The sequence below is a fragment of the Pogona vitticeps genome, chromosome 4, assembly GCF_051106095.1.
Source record: "Pogona vitticeps strain Pit_001003342236 chromosome 4, PviZW2.1, whole genome shotgun sequence".
NCBI classification, from domain to species: Eukaryota; Metazoa; Chordata; class Lepidosauria; order Squamata; family Agamidae; genus Pogona; species Pogona vitticeps.
Window position 1 is genome coordinate 205,804,117 of NC_135786.1, and position 25,884 is coordinate 205,830,000.

The 25,884-nt window shown below is 39.8% G+C and overlaps 1 long non-coding RNA gene across 1 annotated transcript in view; it reads right to left on the bottom strand.

The window, feature by feature from the left end:
- The window catches only part of LOC140706401 (uncharacterized), a 100,704-nt gene that overhangs the window by 18,004 nt on the left and 56,816 nt on the right, over positions 1 to 25,884 (bottom strand). Inside the window, exons 2-3 of the long non-coding RNA XR_013544740.1 lie at positions 6,745 to 6,836; positions 1,666 to 1,749 (exon numbers count right to left, since the gene is read on the bottom strand). This is a non-coding gene — a long non-coding RNA (uncharacterized LOC140706401). The remainder of the gene's footprint in view (positions 1 to 1,665; positions 1,750 to 6,744; positions 6,837 to 25,884) is intronic.

Genomic DNA, 25,884 nt, shown 5'->3' on the forward strand with positions numbered 1-25,884 from the left:
ATGAGGAAAAAGAAAAAGAAAAGCCACAGGGAATTTTCCAACCTGATTGTTCAGTTACTTTGCCTCCAACTTCTTTAATGAATTAAACATGAAAATATATTTTGAGTGAATAGCAAAGAGCAAAGTCTGTCTAAGAGAAGGTCTTCTGGTCTTTAGTGAGGCTACTTCTCTTGATATGTTCATGGCATGTGACTCACACTACTCTCTTTGCTCTTTGACACAAGAGGCAAGGAGGTAATGCTTGTGGAACCAGGCCATATAGAAAAAGATTTTCAAACATTCACCTATTTCTTTCTAAATGGGATGGAAAGAATTTAAATTTAATATGACAAAATCAACCCATTCATAGGACTGAGTGGAGTCTCAAATGCTTTCTCGACTACACCTCTGTCTCAGAATTCCTGATTCAAGCACTTTGGTAGCTGAATATGTAAAAAATAAAGACGTCTCATTTTATGAATCATCAAGGTTATAATATATCAAATCAAATGTGTGGTTAGCATTCAATCTGCCATCACCATGCCAAATCCTATTAGAGGGTGCCAAACTAAAAGACACATCATGCAGTGTAAGATACCCCCTTGTTTTGCTTATTCAAGAAGAAGGATGTGCAGGTTTACAATGGGACCAGTATGCATAGGGACACTTCCTTAATCTGTCTTGATTCTAAAAAGTAGCGGGCCTCTTATATCAGGCCCAATGATTGGTTCAAAATGCAGTTCCATAACTGCATGGAGACTTGAACACAGCTAAGCAATATCGTTATCTAACTGCTCAATCTATCTCTCAACTTAGAGAACGTTTTGAAATATAATTCTGGAAGGTCAAATCTCTCAAAGTGAAAAGCAGTGTATTTCAGAGAGTATTTCCTTGGCAATAAGTCAGAAAAATAGTGCATAGTTGCTACTAATGAACTTAAAAACTACACAGAGAGGCAGCTGTAATATGTTTCTCTTGGATCTCCTACTCCTGGGGCTCAATGGATGTCCTAAGGTTCTAGTTTTATGAGAGTGGGAGAAATACCTTTCTCTGTCCACAGTCTCCGTAGCAGCTCAAGTGGAAAGTGCAAAAATAACCCTTTTTCAAATTCTCTCCCAAGTCATGCTTGACTTCACAATAGGCAAATAAAATAGAATAGAAGGAAATAAAATAAAATAAAATCTCCATTCAGTTTTATCTGGACAGTCACATAAGTTAAATAATTCACAATATTTAATTACTGTAATTAGAGTTCTCTCCATGTGTGTATGCTGTTTTCTAACTAAACATTTTATTATGCATTTCTAGCTTCCTGCTTTCCTTCCCTGAATCTCCAAAATCGCCAGTTACAAGTTTTGCTCAAGAGATTTAACTCCTTGATATTTCCTTCCATCTTTCTTGCTGAATGGCTAACCTACAACACCCTTGTTTTAGAATCACATTACTTAAATGATTTCTACTGTCCCCATAAAACATACTATAATATCACATTTCAGACTTTCCCCCCTTCAGAGTATTTCACTTCATTTCATTCCTTTCTGGAAATGCTGCCACTGGAAGCTGTATAAATTATTTTATCCAATGTTTCAGTAATGACAGATAAAGATAAACCTCATATTTGGCATTACTCCCTATATATACAAACAATGTGTCACACTTCCTATATAAAATAGAACACATGCCTACCTTGTTTTCCTGGGCTGGTAGCAACTGTGTCTTGAGCTGACATTTTTCTAACCTTGTTACATGTGTTCTCTTTCCTGGAAATACCTGGAAATGGATTAGAAGCAAGCTTATACATGCACAGCAGATGTCCTCCCACTGAAGTATCTTATCTTTCCCATAAAACAGGGGCTGTGCCATATATACGACCACACAGTTGGCAGCACTGTGATGCTATTTACAAACAAGGCCCTCAATAGGGTGACATCCCTTCTTTAAAGCTGAAGCATATGCTCAGAAGTCTACTAGAAGTTCAATTCTCCTTCAAAATAAGGTGTGTGCTCTCTGTGTGCCATGTTTATAAATGAAATGGGGTGGTTGCTGAAATTCAGAGGTACAGTATCTAATTCAGAGGAATGTGGCCTGTGGGAGGGCTTCAGAAAGGATTCAGTGTCACCTTTAGCACTGGGAAATTGCCATCATAGCCATAGAAGCATAGGTCCTGCCTGAGCCCCAGGATGAAGCACGGTGAAATTTAAATACATAGATTGAAGGGCATGGTTTGAGGGAAATTACTGTGACTCAGGCAGAGCACACCACACTCACAGGGCTACATGTCAACACAGAAAAAAGTCTCAGCACCCGGGGTGGGCAGACTTCAGGTCTGTGTATCTATTTTATTTTGATAACCCAACTGCCACCAAAGAGATGTGGATGAAAAAACAAACAAACCCATATACAATTGAACTGTGAGCCTGGCCATTTGTTTCGGGCTCAGAGTCCTTCCACCCATACAAAAATGCATTTGATCACCCATCTTTCTCTTCATTTCAGAGGTATAATTTAGTGCGTGGGGAGGGGAAGTTACTTCATTGCTCCTATAGCTCAATGAATTAGCATGCTTGGCTGCAGAGCCAGAGTTTAGGTGTTCAATTCCCCACTATGCCTCCCAGGAGAAGAGCCAGGCTGTGGGGTCTTGAAGGACATGGTCCCAGAGCACCCCCAGAAGGAGTGGTAGATAACTTTTGAGTCGTCTGCACCGAGAATAAACTGGAAATGGTCACTGTAAGTCAGAAATGACTTGGCAGCACATATTTATTATTATTATCCCAGGGGGAGTAGGGTTCTGTCTGGAGTGTCAGGGATCAGCTATATTTCTTCCTATCTGCAGAGCAGGAGACAAATCTCAGCATGAGTGGCACTAGAGGAGGAAAACATTGGGTTTGTTTAAGTGAGATATTTTTAAACGCTAAGCATCAGTTTCTATCCATTCTCAGCTGGCATCAGGCCTCACTGGAACCCATTTGTATATGTGCTGTGCACACTTCCTTCCTAATCCTTGCCAGCCCAGGACCTACTGTATGACATCACAAGAATCCTCTGTGACCTCATAAGGACCAGCTCCCTGGTCTCAGATTTGGGCCCTGATATCTCCCTAACTAGGAGTGAGAAATCTTTGCCAACTTACTGCAAAACAAAGAGATCTTCCAATTAAATCCATTTTTACCTACACATGAGATGCATTTTCACTTGTCGGAAGTCACATGCATAGCTAAAAATGCAAGTATTAGGTGATGATTTGATACTTAATGCCATTGCAGTGGTACCAATCCACCAAGAGCACTTTGCAAGAAGGAAAATAAGCCAAAAATATATTGATGTCAACTGACTCCAAACCAGTCATATGATTTGGTGTGAAAAATAGGTATCTGTGTAGCACGTTTCTAATAACTCTGCAGTACTCTTTTTCCAGGCAACATGTTTACGGAGTGTAGGGGCATATATTTCTTTTTTCTTCCAAAAAGAAGTATTTGTGCAGTTATAAACTGCTATGCCATGCACTGATCTGACTTCTAGAGGAATACCTGTGTTGCCTGTGAGGTAGAGAGACGCCTTGAAAATTCCTGCATGTGCATTTGTTACATATGACTGCTGCAGATAGGATATATGTGACTTTTCTCAGAAAATGTGTGAAGTGGCTTTCAAGTTCCTAGGAAGGCTGTATAGACTACAGTCATGTCAGCAGCTTTGTTGAGTATATCTTTCTGTTTCTGATTCTGGCTAGTTTATTATTATTTATTACAAATGAGACCTGCACTGAAATGTTGCAGTATATAATGTTCCTGTTCAGTGTTCCAGATAACCAGTCTTTCATACCTTCTTCCAGAATGATCTATTCCATTTTCTTTCAGCTTAGAAGTTATTTCATTTGAGCCCTCAGCTTTGGGTGTGAGCAAGTGAGCAGTCCTGCCTCCTCTGAATATGTTATTTTAAATCCTTCAAACTCTGGAGTTCCTTCAGATCTTCATATTTTTTCTTAAATATGGATGATATTGTTTTGGCTACATTTACTACTTCTATAATTGAATTCTCAACTACTTCATGTTAGTGACTTACTGTTCTTAGCTATCGTATGTATGTTTATAATAATATTAATATTAAAATTGCAGAGCTGGAAGGGACCCCGTAGATTATTGAGTCCTGCTCCTGTCAAAGACACACAGCAGGGGATCAAAATCCCAACCTCTGGCTCTGCAGCCAGATGCCTAAACCACTGGGCTATCCAACAGTAAACTACACTCTGTATTGGAGGAGTAAGTGTATTTGGTATTGGTGTTTCAATCTCCTAAACCTTTGTTCCTAATGGACTGAAAAGATGGCTTACGAAAAGCAATTTAAGCAAAGGAGAATATAAAGTAATATTTCAATTATAAATAATAATATAAATCAGATTCTAAAGCTAACCAAAGCTGCAACATTACAGCAAGAGGTAACTCAACAATAGACAATAATAGTTAACTTGGAGTTCAAAACAAAGCAGGGCAAAGGCTAATAGAGTTTTGTCAAGAGAACAAGTTGGTCATCACAAACACTCTTTTCCAACTACACAAGAGGTGACTCTACACATGGACATTACCAGATGGGCAATACCAAAATCAGATTGATTATATTCTCTGCAGCCAAAGATGGAGAAGCTCTATAAAGTCAGCAAAAAAGTGGCCTCATTGGACAGCCATTTTGCTTTCTTGCATTTCCTTTTCTTTGGGATGCTTTTTATTGTTGCCTCCTGTACAATGTTACAAGCCTCCATCCATAGTTCCTCAGGCAAAGAAGCTATGGGCTATGCCATGCAGGGACACCCAAGACAGACAGGTCATAGTGGATAATTCTGACTAAACATGATCCACCTGGAGCTGGAACTGCCAAGCCATTCCAGTATCTTTGCAAAAAAAACAACAACAACAACAACACATTTTCATTCAAGCAAAATGGGATGGATGGATTTTTTTTTCCAAAAAAACAAACAAAACACTAAACAAAACAAGAGCTCAAATCGACCATATTCTGCCCACTGTGGCACGTCTGTGTGATATGACCCTGTGAAGGTATTTTCATAATATTATTATTCAATTCCTGTTTCTGGTGCTTTGCATTTTTATGTATGTTAAAAGCATTCAGTGAGTGATTCAGTTAGCATGGCTGTCAGGACAACTTCCTTCAGAGCACAGTTTTATAAGCAAACAAATCTTCCCCATGTCTGGAAATAGCTGTCAGAGTCAGGCTGAGCAATACAACACAGGAGGTGTGTGCAAGAGGGTGGGTCTGGAAAGAAGACTGTGAATGTCACCTGAAAGTTAAAGGAAGGTATAGGGAGGGCTCCTGAAAATAATTTCCTTTTGTTCATTTATTTATGCAAACAAGCATGTTGGATCCACTTTTTTTTCCCTTTAGGATTTATGAAACCTAAAGAATCTACGGCATAAGCCCATTGATGTAAATCTAAGCAAATGTGCACGTGCACAGTTACACAGTGATTCGAAGTTAGCAAGGTGAATTCAGTTCTCCTACACAGCAAATAAGCAAGTGAGACCAGTCAGCTCTGGATTATACCCAGGGATAATCAAATTTCACCCTGGCTGGCTATGAGGTAAACGTTCTGCTCCTTTTAAAGCTAGGCTAGTGGGCAGAAACAAGAAGCTGCAGAAGAGAATCAGCCTTTCACTGGTATGACCTCATGGGAAACAAACATTTTTATTTAAAAGAATGCAGACAGTTTACACAATGTAGGAGGAAGAGGCTTTCATGAAAAAATGGTGTGGTGAGAAACACCCCCCCCCCACACACACACACACAGAGTTCTTCTGCTGGTATTATAAAGCAATAGATAGGAGGGAGTCTGTGTGATCATGTGGTCTTCCTTTCCCTGCATTGCTGTAAGGAAGCTCCGAAATGATGAGAATTTCATAATCAGATATGAAATTATTGTCTGGCTCCAAGAGAATTCCTATTATTTATTTGTTTATTTAATTATTCTGAAGCTGTCAAAACATAGAGGAATTTGGAGTTGAAGTGAAATAGGGCTTCATAATAGCATAATGTGATTTAAGATAGATTAGATTGTTTAGCAACTATATAAATTCTACCATCCATTTTTTGCACTGTCTCATGGCAGTTTTCACTGTGTAGCTCAGATTTTAAAAGAAGAACAGGGGAAAAAAAGGTGAACACTTTGAAAGATCAATCATGTTGAACCATAATACTGTATGTTCCTCAGCCTGTCAGGACTATAAAAATGTAACTGCAGTCTAGTTTATTTGGTTTCCTTACAAACATTGAAATCATTCAGGAACAACTAAAGAAATAACAGAGCTATTCTACTGGTGCTTTTTAAAGACTTTTCTCTCTTCTGCATTGCCTATGTATCATATGACCTCCTTACTCAGTGGCCCAAACAATCCTTCCATGTTCCTTGTAGTAGAAACTGTGACGAGGATTGTGCAGCCATAAACTGTGGCCATTTAAGGCTTTAATCAACATTTGAGTTTTTATATAAACAACCTCAAGCATTCAGATACTATTTCAAACATTTGTGTGGCAGTAGCCTCTAAAATGGAATTCACATGCTGAATTGCCAGTAGCATTTGGTTTTGCAAAGGCAACCAAAATTAGATTTTATGGTGACAATAGCTAACATTTTATCCTTTGTAAAACTGCTCTACAAGGCAGTCTTTCTTATGAAAAGTTTTGCTTCTGGGGAGGAAAAAAAAGAAGTTTCCATGCACAATTTAACTTCAGTCCACCACACTGCAAAATATCATTTACCAGTTGTAGATTTGAAATGAAGTGTTTTTCTCTCTTCTTCCCCACGATCTATATTCTTTTTTTCTTTTCCTTCCTTCTTCCTTCCTTTCTTCCTTTTTAAAATATGAGATGGAGGAAACTGTTTTGAAGGAAAATTCTGCTCAACATCATTTTCCAGGTGCAAATCAAACTCATTTCTTTTTATGGAGGTTTTGTATCAAGATAAAAAATGTCTGGCATTTTAAAATGCGTCAGCTTTTATTATTGTTGTATGTGCATTGCGAAGCCTCTCTTATTTTGACCAATAACATAGAAAGTTCCTCTGGGAAGATAATACATATGATTGCAGCTCTGCTCTGCTTTTTTTTTAAGCCATGGCTTTTTATGCAGTCATGTTATATCACTCATGAATTATGCATGAAAGAGGATCTCATTACATTTCATTTTCTTTACAGCCGCTTTCCCTTCTCTCCGACATGCTCAGATTCCCATCAGACAGTCCTACTCCCCAGCCAACCCCTCCCCCTGAAGCCTGCCTCCATCTTGATGCCTCCATAGCCTTATTTCCCTCCTTACAAAATGGGCGTGTTTAACTTGTCACCTCAAGCCGGGTATAAATTATTCACCAGAGCTTTGGACAGATTTGTGAGATAACCAGCCTCGAGTCAAGGGGGGGGGAGAAATTTCATACGTTTGGATATGCCTGACAGGGACCTCTGAGGGCTATTTCCTCCTGAGTAGCAACCCCCACCACCACCAAGATCTCTTTGGGTCATCAACCCTTTTGGCATTCAGATGTATGCATGTGTATTTCTTTACTTACATCTTTTTTTACTTACATCTATACAGAGTTAGCTGTTCACTGCATGTTATCAAGGAGCAAAGGTAAATAATGCAAATATTATGCACACTTACTCAAAGGCAAGTTCCATTGCATTCATTGTACACCTAGGTTTGCAGCCTACATGTTCAGCAGGGTTTTTTTTTACTATAATTTCTTTCTACAAGTCAGACTAGGAAAGGATCTTTCCAATTTACACACCCAAATATCAATTGTCCTTTATGTGGTATAATAGACAATCCATATCATTATTATTATATTCTCTTGCCTGTACAGAATATTGCAGTCAGGATGTGGCAAATATCTGGAATCAAATTATTTTCCCAAAGCAATGTTAGGTTGTTGAAACAAGTAGAATTAGCCCTCGTTTTTCTTTCTGATGCTGTTGTGTGCTCTCAAGTGAACCCTGACTTATGATGACTCTATGAATGAGTGATTTCTGCAATGCCCTATCATTAATAGCTCAGCTCAGTCCAAGGCTTTGGTTTCCTTTAATGAGTCCATCCATCTCATATTTGATCTTCCTCTCTTCCTCCTGCCTTCAACTTTGCCAAGTATTATTGTTTCTCCCCCCAGCAAATCTTGCCTTCTTATGGCATGCCCGAATATAACAGCTTCAGTTTTGTCACATTTGCTCCTAGAGAGTGGGCTTAATTTGATCTATGACCCACCTGTTCATCTTTCCACAAAGCTTTCCATCAGCACCATATTTTCTTTCCATATTTGTATATTAAAATTTGCACCTGAACTCACCTATTTAATGTAGAAGTTACTTAGACATTCTTTCAGTTACACAGAAGAACTGTGGTTCAGTGGTAAATAACACAATTTGCATGCAGAGGGGTTTAGTTTCGATCTAGTACAGATTTTACAGGACTGTTAAATCCAGTCTGGATTTTCCTCCAAAGTTCACAGGAGCTATCCAAGGTGCAGAATGTTGTCTTGAAAATCATTTCAACACCTCAGATACCTCTTACAAAGTCTATAGTAAAACCTGGAGCAGATTCACCAACTCAGTAAAATTGGAATGGCTAATATCAAGTGGTTCTATCCCTTTTCTGCAGGTAACTGTAGAAAATTGTTCTGAAACACAATTCACATCAGCTTCCTATTCTACTGCATCTTTAGGAGCTGCAGCATTTAGCCATGAAAGAAGTTGCAACTTCACAAGCAGAACCCATTAGCCATGTATGGTGATTGCCACCAGGTAATGGACTCAACACTCCTGTTTTTGCAGTTCCAGGGTGGAAACTAGGGAATTCTGATATATTCACCAGGCAAAGAAGGGGATGTCTCCAGCTGTTCTTTGTCTTCAGTGTTTTGCTTTGAACATATCAAGAATGACAAGTCCGAACAGGATAACATCTGCTGACAATGGGGGTTCTCCATGTAAATCAAGCCCTACAAAATCAGGTTTCCTATTCACATAGACAACCCACATGGTTTGCAGAGCTTGTTCTGTTCAGACTCATCATTCTGGGTGCATTCAGAGTGAGTTGTGGGGGGGGGGGAGTTGGACCACTGCCCCTGCTCTTGTGATGAGTAGACCAGAATATTGCATAACAGAACAATAAAGATGGAAGGAGCCTTTTTTTGCACCTCTTGAGGTTTTCTGTGGAAAGAAAGAGAAGCCTTATGAATCTGCACATTGCCCAGGCTTACTGGGAGCTCTGAATAAATAAAATGCAGAGAAAACCATTCAACAAGAAATTTAAAATATAAATGGCCAAACTTTGTAGAACTGAAAAAGTACAGAGATGCACACTTCAGTCAAGAGGGAGAGTGCATAACTTAGATTAAATACATAAATAAATACATGTCGGGGGGAGTGTTTTAAAATTCAAATGAATATTCCAGGGGTAACAATTTTGGAATCTGATTCAAAATAAGGATGGGGTGAAAAACATGTGGGATTTGGAAGAAGACAATGAAATCGAGAAAGCAAAATTTTCATATCCTTATTTAGAGCTTGGAAAAATTAATTTTTGGAGAAGAACTCTGGAATCCCACAGCTACCATGACCACAAACCATGATCTGAGTTTATCAAAAGCCTGACTTTACAAAAGCTTGTTGGAGTTTTGTTTTCAATCTCGCAAATCATCTTTTGGTTTGTGTGACTGCAAAGGACTTTTCTGGGCTAGGGTGATTGTCTGGCAATCCAACAGTAACCAATAGTTTCTTCCAGCCTTTGATTTCAAAGAGAGCCCCTCTTCTCTGCTGAGCGCTTTTTTCCTTCTCTTTCCTGGGTTGGTGGCAGCTGTTGTTGTTTGCTGTTGATCTCTTCAGTTGCTTGCTAAGTATGTGTGCAGTAAAAACAGCAGCAAACACAAGTCTGTAATTTGAAGTAACTGAGAGATGTTTTTTATTCTTTCTCCAACAAATGTCTCAAAGTGAGTTATTGAGACTCTAGGTGCCAGTTAATGAGAAAGTCGTGGACTCTGGGGAACTAATAGCTCTTCTCCTCTGTGAATCTACTATGTAACAAAAGGGAACTTTATCAGAATTTCAAAACTGTGCTACGAAGCTCTGGCACGGTGCTGTACATGGCTGGTGGTCTGTGATTAGTGGGTTAGATCACAGGTTGTATATGCCTGAAATAATCAGGTGGCCTGATTGGAATCAATACATTGCAGGTTCCATGTTGTAATCTAGAGAAACGTTTGAACTTTACCAGTTCAAAGATGAGCAGCATATAAACTGCTCCACCTTCCTTTGGATTAAGAACTATAGGTAAAGGTAAAACTCTTTTCTATATCATTTTCACTCTAATAAGGTGAACGGGATGGCTCCTATCTATTTTAGCTACAGGAAATAAAGATAAACGTCTCTGCAAGAAGCAATACTTCATCAAATATATTATTATATAAATCAGTGACTTAATCCATGAAGTCGAAACGCTTATTTTTGATTTCCTATCTTTCACAGTAATAGTATCAACATTCTTTGGAGTACTTCACTCATGCCATGTTTAGGAGGTTTAATGTCTTGTGTGATAAACAAGACAATGTGAGAATTTTCTCCTCACCAGAATGGCAAGATTTATTTATTTATTTATTTGTTTGTTTGTTTGTTTGTTTGTTTGTCCATCTTGAAGAGATAACAGGAGAGATTGGAAATCTCTCTGAGGCTGGAGGTAACTTCAAGTGTGAATCTTCAGTCTCAGAACTCCCTCTTACCCATAAATGATTCCACAGCCCTTCCATCTTCAACTTTGGAAGAGGTCTCAGTGCAAGAAAAGAGCAAATTGCTCAGAATGGATTACAGGATCCTCTGGCATACTGTAACAAAAGCACATGTCGCTCTTTGCCATGTACTGAACTATCACTCTAAGGGAAGATTGCATCAGCCAATGAACAAGTCAAAATGCTTACAATAGGAGAGGAAATGCTTTGAGAGAAAATGCAATTGAAAAACAGATATGAACATCTCCATTCCATCCCTGGCAGTAAAGAAATGCCAGAGTGCTCCAACCATGAAGTACGATTGCCTTACACATTACCAAAACAATACAGAAAGCATACCTGTGTTTTTCCCTGCTATTTCTGAACATGTCAGGAACTGGTTCCTTAAAAGATAGGTTTTGCAAGTCATGAAGAGAGGCAAATGTTCTTAAACAATCTACACAAATCCCTTCTGTGCTGAAATATGATACCTTAACAGCAACACAAATACAAAATAATTTTGGAATACGAATTGTGTACACTGATACTGCAGTTCATCTCCAACACAGAATGAATGCATTTACAAGCAACCATGATTTGCACAGGAAAGACAGGCAGACACTCATCCATTTTGTGTCCACCCAAATTATTGAAATCTTATTACCTGAAACAAGAAACAGGCACAGGTAACTGGGTGTTACCTCCTATACTGTGCATGTAAGGAACCGAAAGCAACAATGTAAGGGACTTTTTGTCAGTCCTAGTGTATGCAAACCCATCCGAGGATAAATACCAAAAATACTGAATCCTACCACTATTGCTACCTACTTCCTGGAATCAGCAAGATCAACAACTCCCTTCCCTCAGAGCCAAAACCAGTCCTGAAAGGAAGGACACCAATGCCAACCCTCTCAACATGGCAACTATCCAAGTAGCCAAGACTGAATTTAGAACCAGCTCTTTCATGCATGCTCAGAGTAAGCATGACTAATTTAGAAAAGATCCTATTTTATATTTGGAAACCATGATATTGTTGCTCAGTATACTCAGTGATAGTGATGACACACGACAAACAATCCTAACCCAGTTTTCTCTGAAATTTCTAGAATGCAAATAATCGTTCACATCCCCAGTAAAGAACACAGCTATTGGCATTTGATACAGATGAGACTTTCAGATGGTGTGGAGGATATTTTGGTAGGAAACTTCAGAATTCTAGGACTTCTAGTCCCAGAAGTCACCTAGACTCTGCCAGGAACAGATGTATTTTTATAGCCATTGTCTGTTTCGTTCCACATGCATCAGCTGGGAAGAAGATGGGAATGCCTTCCAATTACAGTGGTTTCTGGGAATCTCCCCAAAGTACCATGGGGAAGGGAATCTTCCTATCTATGAGGTTTTATAGGAGGAGCCTCTCACAGAAGTATCAATCAGCTGCTTGTGGAATACCCACAAAGACCATGTGTGCCACTGTACTCTGCCACTTGTGATCCCCAGAAACTGATACACACAGAGGCACTCTGTCTTGATACTAGAAGAACAGAGCTTAGACAATTTACTTTTAAAAAGGAATTCCCCTGATGCTCATGATTTAAAAACAAATGCCCTGTTGACAGCTGTCATAACACTGTTAAAAGTTAGCTTGTTATTTTCTTTGTAACTTTTTCATAACTTTTCTGTCTCTTTGGGTTAGCAGTTAGGGAGAAAGGAAACTAGAGTTAATATAGAAGTGCCATAAAATGAGACAGAATTATGTCCCTATGTCCCTAAGAATTCCTAAAAATTGCCTTTTTGATGGCAAACTGTTACATATAACACCAACCAAGTGATTTATTCCTGCTTGTTACATTATTTTTGGAGGCTCAATATGTCACCCCTCAGAAAAAAAAGCAACTTCCTGTAGGCACATACAATTTGTTTCTTCTAAGCACTAGGAACAGCAACTCATCCATAGTAGGAAATATTATTATTTTGTATTCTCGAAGGCTTTCATGGCCAGGATCTGATGGTAGTTGCAGGGTTTTTTTTTGGGGGGGGGGGGTCGGCCGTGTTCTAGAGGTTTTTCTTCCTAACATTTTGCCAGTCTCTGTGGTTGGCATCTTCAGAGGACAGGAGTTAGAACACAGACAGAGTTCTGATTCCTATCTTCTGAAGATGCCGACCAAAGAGACTGGCGAAACGTTAGGAAGAAAAGCCCCCAGAACATGGCCAAAAAGCTTGAAAAACCTACAACAACCATTATTATTTTGCTGTCTCCATTTGTATAATTCTTTTTAAAGCCGCCCTACATAGCAAATACCACTATATACTTTGTTAACAAATTTCCCAGTGTAATTAGGTCCTGTGTGGACAAATATTTTCTTCCATGATTCTTAGGCTGAGACTTCCTCCACCTCCATAATAGTGAATATTTTCAGCTTTCAAATATTTTCTCTGTTTTATAAGAGGGAAGAAAATGATCAAAAGAAAACTGTTACTCAGATAGAAGTTTGACTTATGCCCCCTTTCCTGCCCTTGCTTTCATATAAAGTGTAATGTATACGGTGTCATACAAAGTTTAATACAAGGTTCATTCTGCTTCTGGTTGCTACATAGACTATGTGTGCTGAATTACTACTTTTAGGATATCCCAAAAGCTCCCTGCAGGAATACCATGACCTCATATTATAATTTATGCAAAATCAAAACTGAAGTTTGTTGGAGATCCACATTAAGAAAGCTGAAGTCAGCACTGGTCAGAAATCACAAGTCTTTAATAACAGCTCCTTTACAACTTCTCAGTGTGTTCTTCACAGCCAATCAAAGCAAGTGCTGTTGGCATCTGGGTTGTAATAACTGGATAAATGCTAGGTCAAGGGTGAAAATGACAAGGACTACAGGGACCTTACTGGTGCAATTACAATTCATAGTTTATTTTGTATACAAATGTGTTTGCGCTTTCTTTATGTGTGGGCTGGGAGTCTCTTTCTAATTTTGTTCACAGCGTTAATATCATTAGCAGAAGCTTGTTTGTACACTGCAGATAAGCAATAATTTAAATTCTCAGTGTAGTTAAGAAACAATATTTACTTAATTACTCTTTTTCATAATGGCTTTCTTCTTCATTACTGTGTGCAGAGAAGAGGCAGTAGGCCTGAATACTGCTGAGCAGTTCTGTTAGTTTGTAGGATGCCACCGCGAGCCAATATTTAAAGGGAAAAATGCAATTAATAATGTAATATTTGTGGGTGAAAGGTACCTGCAGATTGACTTCAAAGACACATAGAGATTTGGGGGGCCTCTGCATCAGAAGCTGCACAAAATAGAAATAAACTGTTGCCCATAAATCAAACAAGGGGAGCTAAACCAGATGTGTACCTGCTGTCTCCTTTGGAGTAGGCAATGTTTCTGTATCTCCTCTCTTGAAGAGGTTTGAGAAGCAACAGGTGGCATCGGTGGTCCACTCCGCCTTTTTTCATCTCAGGCGGATAGCCCAGCTGCGGCCTTATCTTGATGTGGGGGTGCTCACCACCTTGGTACATGCACTCGTAATCTCAAGATTAGACCACTGTAATGCGCTCTACGTGGGCTGCCTTTGAGGCTGCTGCGGAAACTACAGGTGGTGCAGAATGCGGCGGCCAGACTAGTGGAGTCAGAAAATTCCAACATATCTCGCCCACTCTGGCCGCATTGCATTGGCTGCCCATCTGATTCCGCATCAACTTCAAAGTGTTGACGCTGACGTATAAAGCCCTAAACAATTTAGGGCCTCGATATCTGGCGGAACGCCTACTCCCCCAAGTTCTACCCGTGTCACTCGTGCAAGCCAGGAGGTGAGGCTGAGGAGCCTAACGCCAAGGGAGGCCCGGAAGGAGAAGACAAGAAATTGGGCCTTCTCGGCGGTGGCTCCTCGCCTTTGGAACAATTTACCTCCTGGGATTCGCGGGGCTCCCTCGCTGGGTATCTTTAAGAATCAATTAAAGACATGGTTGTTTCGGCAGGCCTTTCCTCCAGACAATCCCTGATGTTCTTCTTCCTTTCCTCCCCACTTGGTTTTTTTTCTTTTTTCTTTGTATAGTTTTATTATTTATACTGTTTTATATATGTATATTTGTTGATGATTGTGAGCCGCCTAGAGTGGTCCTGAGTTGGCTAGATAGGCGGGATAGTAAATGAATAAATGAATAAATGAATAAATAAATAAATAAATAAATAAATAAACCTGTATAGTTCTGCACTGAGACCCTTGGAGATCTTATGTGCCAGCCCACATGAGAGAGAGGTCCCAACTTTGTCCAGTTATTGAACATTTGCTCCAAATTCTCTTCAGATTGGGCATCCTCCAGAATTGCCGTACATCCATGTTTCCCCAACAGGGTGTAAGCAGTTATAAGAATTCAACAAATACTTCACCGCTGATCTTCAAAGTCATCCACAGCTCTCTGGTAATTTTAATTGGCAATGCTGGGTGGATCCAATGTGTCTCTTATGAGGCACAGTTCTCATTACTAACCTGGTGGCATCTTGGATGAAAACATTTCTCTGTTTCAATTCCTTTGTGTTTCTTACACACACACACACACACACACACACACACACACAGAGAGAGAGAGAGAGAGAGAGAGAGAGTTTTTTCTTTCCTATCCTTGTGTCATACTGGGTTTTGAAACTTAGAGGAGGAGGTGTATTGTGGTGACATCCATGTATCTTTTTAACACAACTTTCCTAATGTGTGTGATTATGTATGCATATTACATAATATATTTCTGATGGAAAGCTCTTAAATCTCTCTAGACTGAGAGCAAAGACCAAAGTTCAGCTGAAATGCATGCAGGACGTCCTCTTCGCTGATGATGCAGCTGTTGTTGCCAACTCAGCTGAAGACCTCCAACAACTCATGAATCTTTTTAGCAAGGCCTGCCAAAACTTTGGATTAACAATTAGTCTGAAGAAAATACAAGTCATGGGCCAGGGCGTGGACTCACCTCCCTCTGTTAGCATCTCCACACAAGAATTGGAGGTTGTTCATGATTTTGTGTACCTTGGCTCAATGATCTCTGACACCCTCTCCCTAGATGTCAAGCAGGATAAATGCATTGACAAAGCAGCTACCATGTTTTCTAGACTTTCCATATGTGCTGTCTCCAATGTATTTTTGGTATCACCTGGCAGGACAAAGTTCCAAATAGAGTAGTCCTAGAACAAGCTGGAATTTTTTGCATGTATACATTACTGAAACAGCGATGTCTATGTTGGCTTGGGCGTGTTGTGAGAATGGCTGATGGTCGGATTCCAAAAGATCTCCTGTATGGAGAATTATTGCAGGGAAATTGCCCCAGAGGGAGACCACAGCCGTGATACAAGGATATCAGCAAGCAGGATTTGAAGGCCTTAAGAATGGACCTCAACAGATGGAAAACCTTGACAAATGAGCATTCAGCCTGGAGGCAAGCGGTGCATCATGGCCTCTCCCATTATGAAGAGACACTTGTCCAGCAGGCCAAGACAAAGAGGCCATCCTGAAAGCAGCAAAATCAGGGAGCTGGACAGGAGACAGACTGTATGTGTGGAAGGGATTGTCACTCTCGAATTGGCCTTCTCTGCCACACTAGATGCTGTTCCAAGTCCTCCATTCAGAGCATGATACCATAGTGTCTCAAGACTTAAGGATGCCTAATCTAATTTCTGTTGTGCATATTTTAACTGCTTACATTTTATAAAGTATGCCCTAGTGCATTTCAGTTGAGATTAGCACCAGAGTAAGAGTGGGGAAAAAGAAGCATACACAGAATTATTTATTATTTATTTATTTATTTATTCAATTTATATCCCGCCTATCTAGTCTTGTTAGGACCACTCTAGGCGGCTAGATTAGAGCTGTGAATCTGGATAGTTCTCAGTCCCACATCTTTCTACGGGATTTTCTGCCTTCCCCAGCTCCCCTAAAATTTCCCAGTCAGTTTCCGCTTACAACATCTTATGGATAGTTTTTACATATGGCACTGAAATATATGTGGTTCTCAGAAGGATGCCTTATCAGCACCTCTTGTCAATTTCAGGCTCTTCTACCAATTAAAGGGTGCATATATTTGGAACTGAGCAGTGTGAAAGCCTGAAATTGAGAAGGCCAATGGTGCCTGCAGATCTCAGTAAAACATCAAACTGACCACCATAAAAGTTTGAAATTGACCAGAGCAGGAAAAAAAATGATATAAAAATCCAGCAGAGAATAAAACTTCTGGCACAAGCAAGGAAGGGCTGTCAAAATTAATCTGCCACAAGAAATGATGGTGGTGGTAGGGAGTATTCAGTGTCTCACCCAGCTGCTGCTTGGCAAGTCCCTCGGGCTCCCAGAAGGGTCCTCCAAAGGAGAGAAATGCCAGAAATTTCCAGGATTGGGGGAAATGCCAAGTATTCTTCACACCCACAGCCAGAAGGAAATATTGGATGATCAGAGACCAGACATGAGTCTGCATGTGTAAAAGAACTAGGACAGATTCGAAACTTCAGAAAAAGTGGTCCATGGAATCATTTTGCTCAGTTCTATGTGAGTCAGCAAGTGCCAAGGACTTAACTAAGTAGAGTGTTTAAAGAATGCACATGAATATGTGGACAATCCCTCAAGTCCATTGCTGTTAACTAAATCACAATGTTTTTGGCTTTTAAAAAATCAGTTCTGTGACACCTTGTCTCTGACTGAGCACTGCCCTACCTGGTGACAAATATTTCTTTCCTCAGTCTCTGAACAGGGCAGTAGACACGACTAGCTCCCGATATGCAGCTTAAATAGAAGACATACACAATGGTTCCCCCATGTTCATTGTTTCCCTTTCTCACAGCGTTTTTTCTTATCCGTTAGAGAAGCTACAATATTTCCCTTATTTTCATAGTTCCTATATCGGGGTAAGAGAAAGTTGTTCTTCACTGCTGTCACAAAGGTACTTAGTGGTTTTATGAAACTTTTTTTCTTCTTTCTAAAGAACGTATTTTCTTTTCAGGTGTCTCTGCATGACCCCGAATGAGAGACAGGATCGATTTTTCATCCTATTTCTGGCTTTTCTCTCTTGTAATGCCAATGCACATCCAGACATCTTCCCAAAGCCTTTTTTCTTTGGTTGTTTGTCACTGGATCATTGTTTCCATCTAGGCCTCTGCATGTTTCTGCAATTTCTTTTGAAACTCCCTTCTTTGTTTAAAAAAATATGTTTCTCTACCATCTGTCTTCTCTGGATTTCTTTTCAATCAAATTATTTTCACTCAGCAGTATTTAAAATCTTGATCTTACTTTATTACTCATGTGGCCGCTAATCTATCATTCTCAGGCATCATGATTTTACACAGTTTTATAATGTAAGAACATTTGTTTATTGCATTTTATAACACTAGTGTCTCAAATACATGTTGGCAGGACTTTCTTTGACATTTCCACCTCTGAAGTTGAATATTCCTTTCAAAGCATATTTGATTTCTCTCTGAATCTGAGCGACCCCCTCTTTTCAGCCATAGTGTTCTGCCCCCTGCTTTCTTAATCTACCTCTAAGATTCTTCATTGTATTCTGACCTCCTGGTGTCCAAAGTATTTGTATGATTTCCTCAGTGATATTTTCTCCTGGCACTTCTAAATCAGAATAAGAATGTCCGCATGACTTTTCTCCTAATGAATGTGTGAGTGCCAGTGCAAAAGTTCTAAGAAACACTCTGAGATTTTACTTTTCCTGTGTGTGTTCTGTATGGCGAAGTCAGAACTCATTTATAGCAACCCTAAAAGGATTCTCAAAGTAAGTAAGATATTTAAAGTATGGTTTTACTAGTTCCACACCCTCAGTGAGTTTCCATGGCCAAGTGGGAATTTGAACCCGGTTCTCCAGAGCCCTAGACCATCACTCTTTCTCCAGAGCCCTAGACCATCACTCTATCCACTACAGCACACTGGGAATCCCCACTTTTCCTTATTCCCCTACAAATAAGAGGCCACTTTGTAGAATTTTCGACCACTTTTCTCTTCCATTTGTTTTGCTGCTATAATGTTCTAGAACAGTATGGGCAGAGGGTATCATGGAAGATAAAATTGATGGCGGAAGTTATGTAATTTCCAGCTGCAGTGGCAGTGAAAAAACAAAACAAAAGACAACCCACTAGAGAAACAAATGGAACCACTGCTAGTGGTGAAAACTGTGAGAGCATTTTTTCTCTCCCTCATATTGTCTTTCTCATTTTTATTCTGGCAAATTGGATGGGATTTTGCAAAATGATTTGTGAACAATTATAGTTACTTCTCATGAGAACCCATAGAATCCAAGTTGCTGCCTCTTCAGGACTGGGCAATCAGTTAGATAGTTTTAGTACAATATTCATTTCCACTGTGCTGTGTAACCTTTGTAGCCGCTAGATGTAGCAAAAATCACTCAAATATCTATCACCAAAGTATTTATGGGATCTAATCACACTTCCTGAAAACCACTAATCTTTGTACTTTACTGCCATCCATAAAAGAACTGATTATGATGTTTCCTATTTGGAGACAGATTGTCGTTATTAATTTCAGGTCAATTTTTGAAGACTACTGTTGTTGTTGTTGTTGTTGTTGTTGTTGTTGTTGTTGTTGTTGTTGTTGTTGTTGTTGTTGTTGTTGTTGTTGTTGTTGTTGTTGTTGTTGTATAATGTGCCAGAGGAACAATCAACTTGGATGTGACAGATTGCATTCAGTAAAAATGAATATCCTGTGACATTATAAAATTCGAGATATAATTGGGTCACTGAACTACAAGACACATAGTAAAAGATGACGAAAACACACTACAAAGCTTGGATAAGACAAATGAACATAAAAAGAATCGTCCTCTAAGGGGTTCTGTTAATTGAATACATTTAATATTTTCAGAGGCAGTTAAAGCTGACACCTGCTGTTTTATAGACTGACATGATCTGGAGCTATCCAGTGCTTTCCAGTAAGCTGAAAAAGCAAAATATCTAATTAAAATGAAGCAGGAAAGGCATTTAGTCAAATTGGTTAAAGTGTTGTTTTTAACATGGCAGAGGATAGAAGGCTACTTCTGTGAACTTGTATAGTTTGTCAAAACTAAAAACAGCATAAAGAGCCCAGAAAGATGTAACAGTTTGAACAAAATGTTTGCAGATATTTTAAATATATATTTCCAATTGTCTAAAAGCAGTCCAAATTTATCACAAACAGCAGCAGAAACATAGTCCTGTCAATACAATTATAGGTACAGAAGAAGAACCAAATTGGATCAGACCAATTTGGATCAGCTACCTAGTCCAGTGTTGCATTTTGCATGATGACTTATGGACTGTCTTCAAGTGGGATCAGAAGCCAATAAGCCACTGAGAGCATCATTGTCCATTCATTTGTTTCATATTTTAAAGCCACAATGTCTTGAGGAGGCAAATGATCCAATTATTCAAAGGAGCAGTTGGCAAGTTCTGGCATCTTTTGTATATACAGTATCTAACAGTTTTCGTGCTTTGATAGTTTTTTTTTCTCTTCCTGCTGAAGCTGTTCTTTCGGGCTTGCATTATCACCCCAAATTCTTTGCTGCTAGGTTTGCAAATGTCTGTCTTTCACAAATTGTGCCACATCCCGGACACAGAAGCCTTGCCCCATCCCAGGGGGAAAAATACATTGTGTATGTTGTTCTGTATAAATCTTATAAAAATAGAAGAATAGGATTAGCCAATCCAGCCTTTTCTTTATGACACAGATCCAAGGCCTTCTCCCTGTGCCTCTATCGGAAGTGGGTCACTTCAACTATGGTGGCCTGGGTGTGGAATGCCCTCCCAAAAGAGGTGTGCTTACAGTCTTCAGCCACTCGTCATTGTTTAGTCGTTTAGTCGTTTAGTCGTGTCTGACTCTTCGTGACCCCATGGACCAGAGCACGCCAGGCCCTCCTATCTTCCACTGCCTCCCAGAGTTGTGTCAAATTCATTCTGGTAGCTTCAATGACATTGTCCAACCATCTCATCCTCTGTCATACCCTTCTCCTCTTGCCTTCACACTTTCCTAACATCAAGGTCTTTTCCAAGGAGTCTTCTCTTCTCATGAGATGGCCAAAGTATTGGAGCCTCAGCTTCAGGATCTGTCCTTCCAGTGAGCACTCAGGGTTGATTTCCTTTAGAATTGATAGGTTAGTTCTCCTTGCAGTCCAGGGGACTCTCAAGAGCCTCCTCCAACACCACAATTCAAAAGCGTCAGTTCTTCGGCGGTCTGCTTTCTTTATGGTCCAGCTCTCACTTCCATACATCACTACTGGGGAAAAAACCATAGCCTTGACTATGTGGATTTTCGTTGGCAAGGTGATGTCTCTGCTTTTTAGGATGCTGTCAAGGTTTGTCATTGTTTCCCTCCCAAGAAGCAAGCATCTTTTAATTCCGTGGCTGCTGTCTCCATCTGCAGTGATCATGGAGCCCAAGAAAGTAAAATCTGTCACTGCCTCCATATCTTCCCCTTCTATTTCCCAGGAGGTGATGGGACCAGTGGCCATGATCTTAGTTTTTTTGATGTTGAGTTTCAGACCGTTTTTTGCACTCTCCTCTTTCACCCTCATTACAAGATTCCTTAATTCCTCCTCACTTTCTGCCATCAGAGTGGTATCATCTGCATATCGGAGGTTATTTCCACTAGGAAATCCTTTATTTGTTTGTTTCTTTCTTTGTTTAGATTTTATCCTGCCTAACTAGTGGGCAAGTCAGTACTCTGCATGGCTTACAATCAGAACATCAGTGGAAACATAAACTAAAATTCAATAATGACATCAGTTAACACATTAGACAAGAACCCCTTCCAACCAAATATCTAATAAAATTCTATTATATTCTATTTATTCACTCATACATTTAAATTCCTACTAGTCATGTGTAACAACACTGTTGTGTTTTTTATCTGATGTTCTATTCTGTTTTCCGATTACACTGTATGTTATGACTGGATTTTTAAACATCATTGTCAACTGTTCTGACAGTGAGACACAGATATATATAAATATTTAACATAAAATAAAATGCTTGTTATTATTCCACATGTTCTAGGGCTAAAACTGATTTAAATGAAATGGAACTGCAAGGTTACACATTCAACAGTTATGGTCTTCATTGTCTCTTTTGCAGATAGACTACATATAAAATTCTATAAAGACTACATATAAAATTCTATAAGCACTCAGCCTGTTTCTTTGTTGAACCTGGGTTTTTCACTATGTACAAAGGAATGGGAAGGATAAATATGGTAGAAGAAAAAATAAAACTACAAGTCAGTATGTGTTAGTCCTCCTGGTGAGTGACAGACTAGGCTCTTTAGCACTGTCTGTATCATAATTCCTGTCACTTCTGAATTAGTTTCTTGAAAATAAAGTACCATGTGAGTATAAAAAAAATTCAAGAGATGTGACTCATAGCTAAATGGATGTTGCTTGAAATTTTTCAAGAATCTCAGCTAAAATATAACCAATCTTTGGGCTGACGAAAATATGCAAAATTGGATCAACATGCATATAAAATGTTTCTCCTTGACTCCATATACTTTTCAAGGCAAACATTTTTATTGCTCATATGTGCTGTGTAAATCAAGATCTGATTCCTGATCATTTCCAAAACATCCTAAAAATTGCCCTTGACACTTCTATACTGCAAAGAGCAAGACAATAGAAACACATTATGTCAATTTTATCTCAAGGATGTTCTCAATGATAAATATGTATATTTAAAAAAATAGTAACCGAATGGGATTCATCAAGATTTTATAGCTAGCAGGAAAAGCCACATTCCCCTCATAGGCCTTAAAAGGGTGCTGTGATATAGCTTAGTTTCATCCATTGTGTTTTGGTGGTGGGATGGCTTCCAGAAAGTCACAAAAATGTTCTAGCCACTTAGTGCAGCAGCAAAAATACTTGGGGGGGGGGGGGGAAGGAGAGGGGAGAGTTGGAGGTCAAGTCCCCCTACCCTTAAGATATATGGTGATTTTCTCCTTTTAGCTCTTGTAAAGTACGAAAGGTAGTTTCCCACTTGTATACCCAGAGAATGGGGCAGTGAAGTTAAAGGGAGGTACCACAATGAGTAGGGATGTTACAGAAGAATTTGTTAACTTAGTTTGTTTTAATGAATGCATCCAATTTGTGGTGTGTGAGAATTTTCAGAAAAACATCAATCAATCTATCAGTTTTGTGTCATCGGGAAGACACTACAAGATTGAGATACTGTGAGACCGGAGGCAAGAACACTACCACTCTCGCCGGAGTGCCGTCCCTCCCTCTCACTGCCGAGAAGGAGATTCAGTAGGTTCCTCTCTCCCCGCCTAAGAAAGCAGAGCTGCTGGAGACAGGCCTGGAGAGAGTAGAGAAGAGGATACGGAAGTTGACAGTCAGAAGAAATGGTGTGAATAGAGCAGAAGCCAAGGATAGAGATAGAGGCGGGGGTGGCGTATATAAAAGGAAGAGAAGGGCAGTTGCTGCCCGATTGGGAGTGGGTCTGGATGCAAGACCCATGGACTAGTGTGCCATTGCAAGCCTTGCCATTTGGGGATCGTGCGATGCCCCTGGGTGACCACTTCACCCCTGCGATGAAAGAGAAAAGCTCAAAAAGTAAATATGTAGATCTATTGGAGTTGATGGCCAGGAATGTAGAAAAGAAGGATCTGGACAAGGAGGATGAGACAGATAAAGAGACACGTAGAAGGATGAGAGCTGACAGGAATTGGGCAAATTGGCTACCCAGATTCCTAACATATGCTGGGGTGATAGTAAAGGCCCAGTCTTGGTGAGCTCAACCCTTACTTCAGTATTTAGATCTCGTCTATAGGGGATATCTGGTTTCTGCAGGGTAGGCATGGTTTTCCTATGACAAATCGTTCCATATGTGGAGTGTGATTCACCCAAATTTAAGCTGGGATGAGCCGTTACTGGGTTGCTGGCTGCAGATTATGACTCCGGCCAGGCCTAATCTAGGTGACAGGACTGACAGAAGGTACCTGATTATGATGACTGCTTCGAATTTATCTCCCCATGTAAGTGCAGGGTAGGTGGTTCAACCTGCCCTGTATTTCTGTATTTCTGTATTTCTGTATTTCTTGCTATTGTATTTCAGGGTTCCCAACTCTGACTTGTACCTGCTGCCACCAGTACTTTTAAGCAGTAGACATCCAGGTTTTGGTGGTGGCTGAGTGCATTTGTACAAAGTTGTGGCACCAGTTGCACACATTCCTACAGATGGCTTGTCTGGCCATAGTGACAGAGGCCTTAGTTACATCCTGTTTGGATTACTCTAACACGGTCTATATGTGGGATGAATTTGACCCAAATCTGGGAGGCCGTGGAAGACAGGAGGGCCTGGTGTGGTCTGGTCCATGGGGTCACAAAGAGTAGGACATGACTTAATGACTAAACAACAACAACAACAATGAATGTAAAATCCATGGCTGTCTTATGATAATGTGAGAATGTGGAATTGCAAAAATTATTATCCTCACTTCATGAGAAGGCAAGGTGTTTTGTGGCATTCTCCATAAGAGAATGAGATTAATTGATTTATTTTGGTACAAACAAATTGAAACTTCACATATGACACTTTCGCTCAGTGAATGCAAATTGCCAAATACGGCAACAGGTACTACTTTCTTGCATGCACTTTAACACTGTGAAATCACCATCCTTAGGGTGCCTTCCAACTCCACAGTCCTGTGATTCTGTGACCAATGTTCACATTGCCTTTAAACATTGCACAATGGCTGAAATCCTATTGAGTAGCTATGCTTGCAGAACTCAGTGTTATGCAAGTGGTACATAACAGCACCAAGGTAGAAGTGTTATTCATGAGGCACTTACCCAGGTGGATTGCACAGTTAGTTGCAATAGGAGCCACATGATTAATTACACAACTGACTTGCACAATCCTTGTTACCTAATAGCTTTGCTGAACATAATGTCCAGCAAAGCTAAGCTGGAATATTATGGTCACATGGTGACATTCAGGATTCTGGCCAATAATGAAAAGATCAACATCTTCCAGAAATCTAATGTATGTATATGGAAACAATTTTAGCGGAGGAAAGCAAAAATCTTCATTCATGTGATTGGCACTTGTCCATGAGGTAATATGAGTCTTTACATCCCTGTCCTCTAAATCCATCACTATTTTAATGGGCTACAAATTAATCACTTAAACCCATTAAATGTTCCAATGAGGGGGGAAAAGATTGGAAAGTTCCTCATCTATATGTTACTGCCATAAACCTTTTTCTGACCTCGTGTGTGCAGAAGACGGCCGTGGCTTGATTTAAGAATTACTGTTCCAGTTATTGTAATGCAATACATTTGTTCTTAAGCGACAAGCATCAGTGACATTTATCGGACCGTAGCCACAGAATAAAATAAATAAGTATGTGATGTGGTGTCTACATCCTACCTCATACCCCAAAGAATGTAGTAAATATTATTTGTGTTTTAATAGGTGAGTGAATAGCTATCAGAAGAAGTAGAGCATTACCCACCAATTTATAAAACCATGGAAGTTGATACTGAAATGGGCCACTGGAATATGTCAAGAGGTCTGACACAGAAACACACAGGCATCATAAAAAAGACATGACAATTGGGTAAGGGAGGGAGATATTTATTTACTGCAGTCTGGCTGGTTGACTTATTGTAGTCATTACAGAAGTGCACTGTCTTTGGACAAATGTATAAAAATGACTGGAATGGGGCTATTTGTGCATCCAGCCACGGGGCAGAGCAAAGAGCTCAGAGGCATTAAAAGGGTGGGCCACCACACCTATGGATCCTTTGCATGAAGGTAGCATTCACATGTCATGATTTGAAGTGGAGAAAGAGAAAGAGAAATCCAGGCAGACAAAGCATAGTGTGTTCTTTAACACAAAAGTAACTTTCCCTGCTTTTTCCTGCTGTAAAGTCAGTGATTAAATAATCAGGGTCTTATGCCCACAGCTCTTCTAATCTCAGATCCATGGAAAGATGAAAATGAGAGAGAAGGGTCAGAAGGTGTACAACAGCAAGCCCCCTTGCTGTGTTGCCCCCTTAAGAAGTAATCTTCTGTCCTGTCTGCACCACACAATCTACGTACTGGCCTTGCCATTTGTGCTTCCTCATTCATATGAAAGAGACCCTCATTGAGACTAGAAAAGCCACAAATACAGTCATGGACCTGGAGAAAGA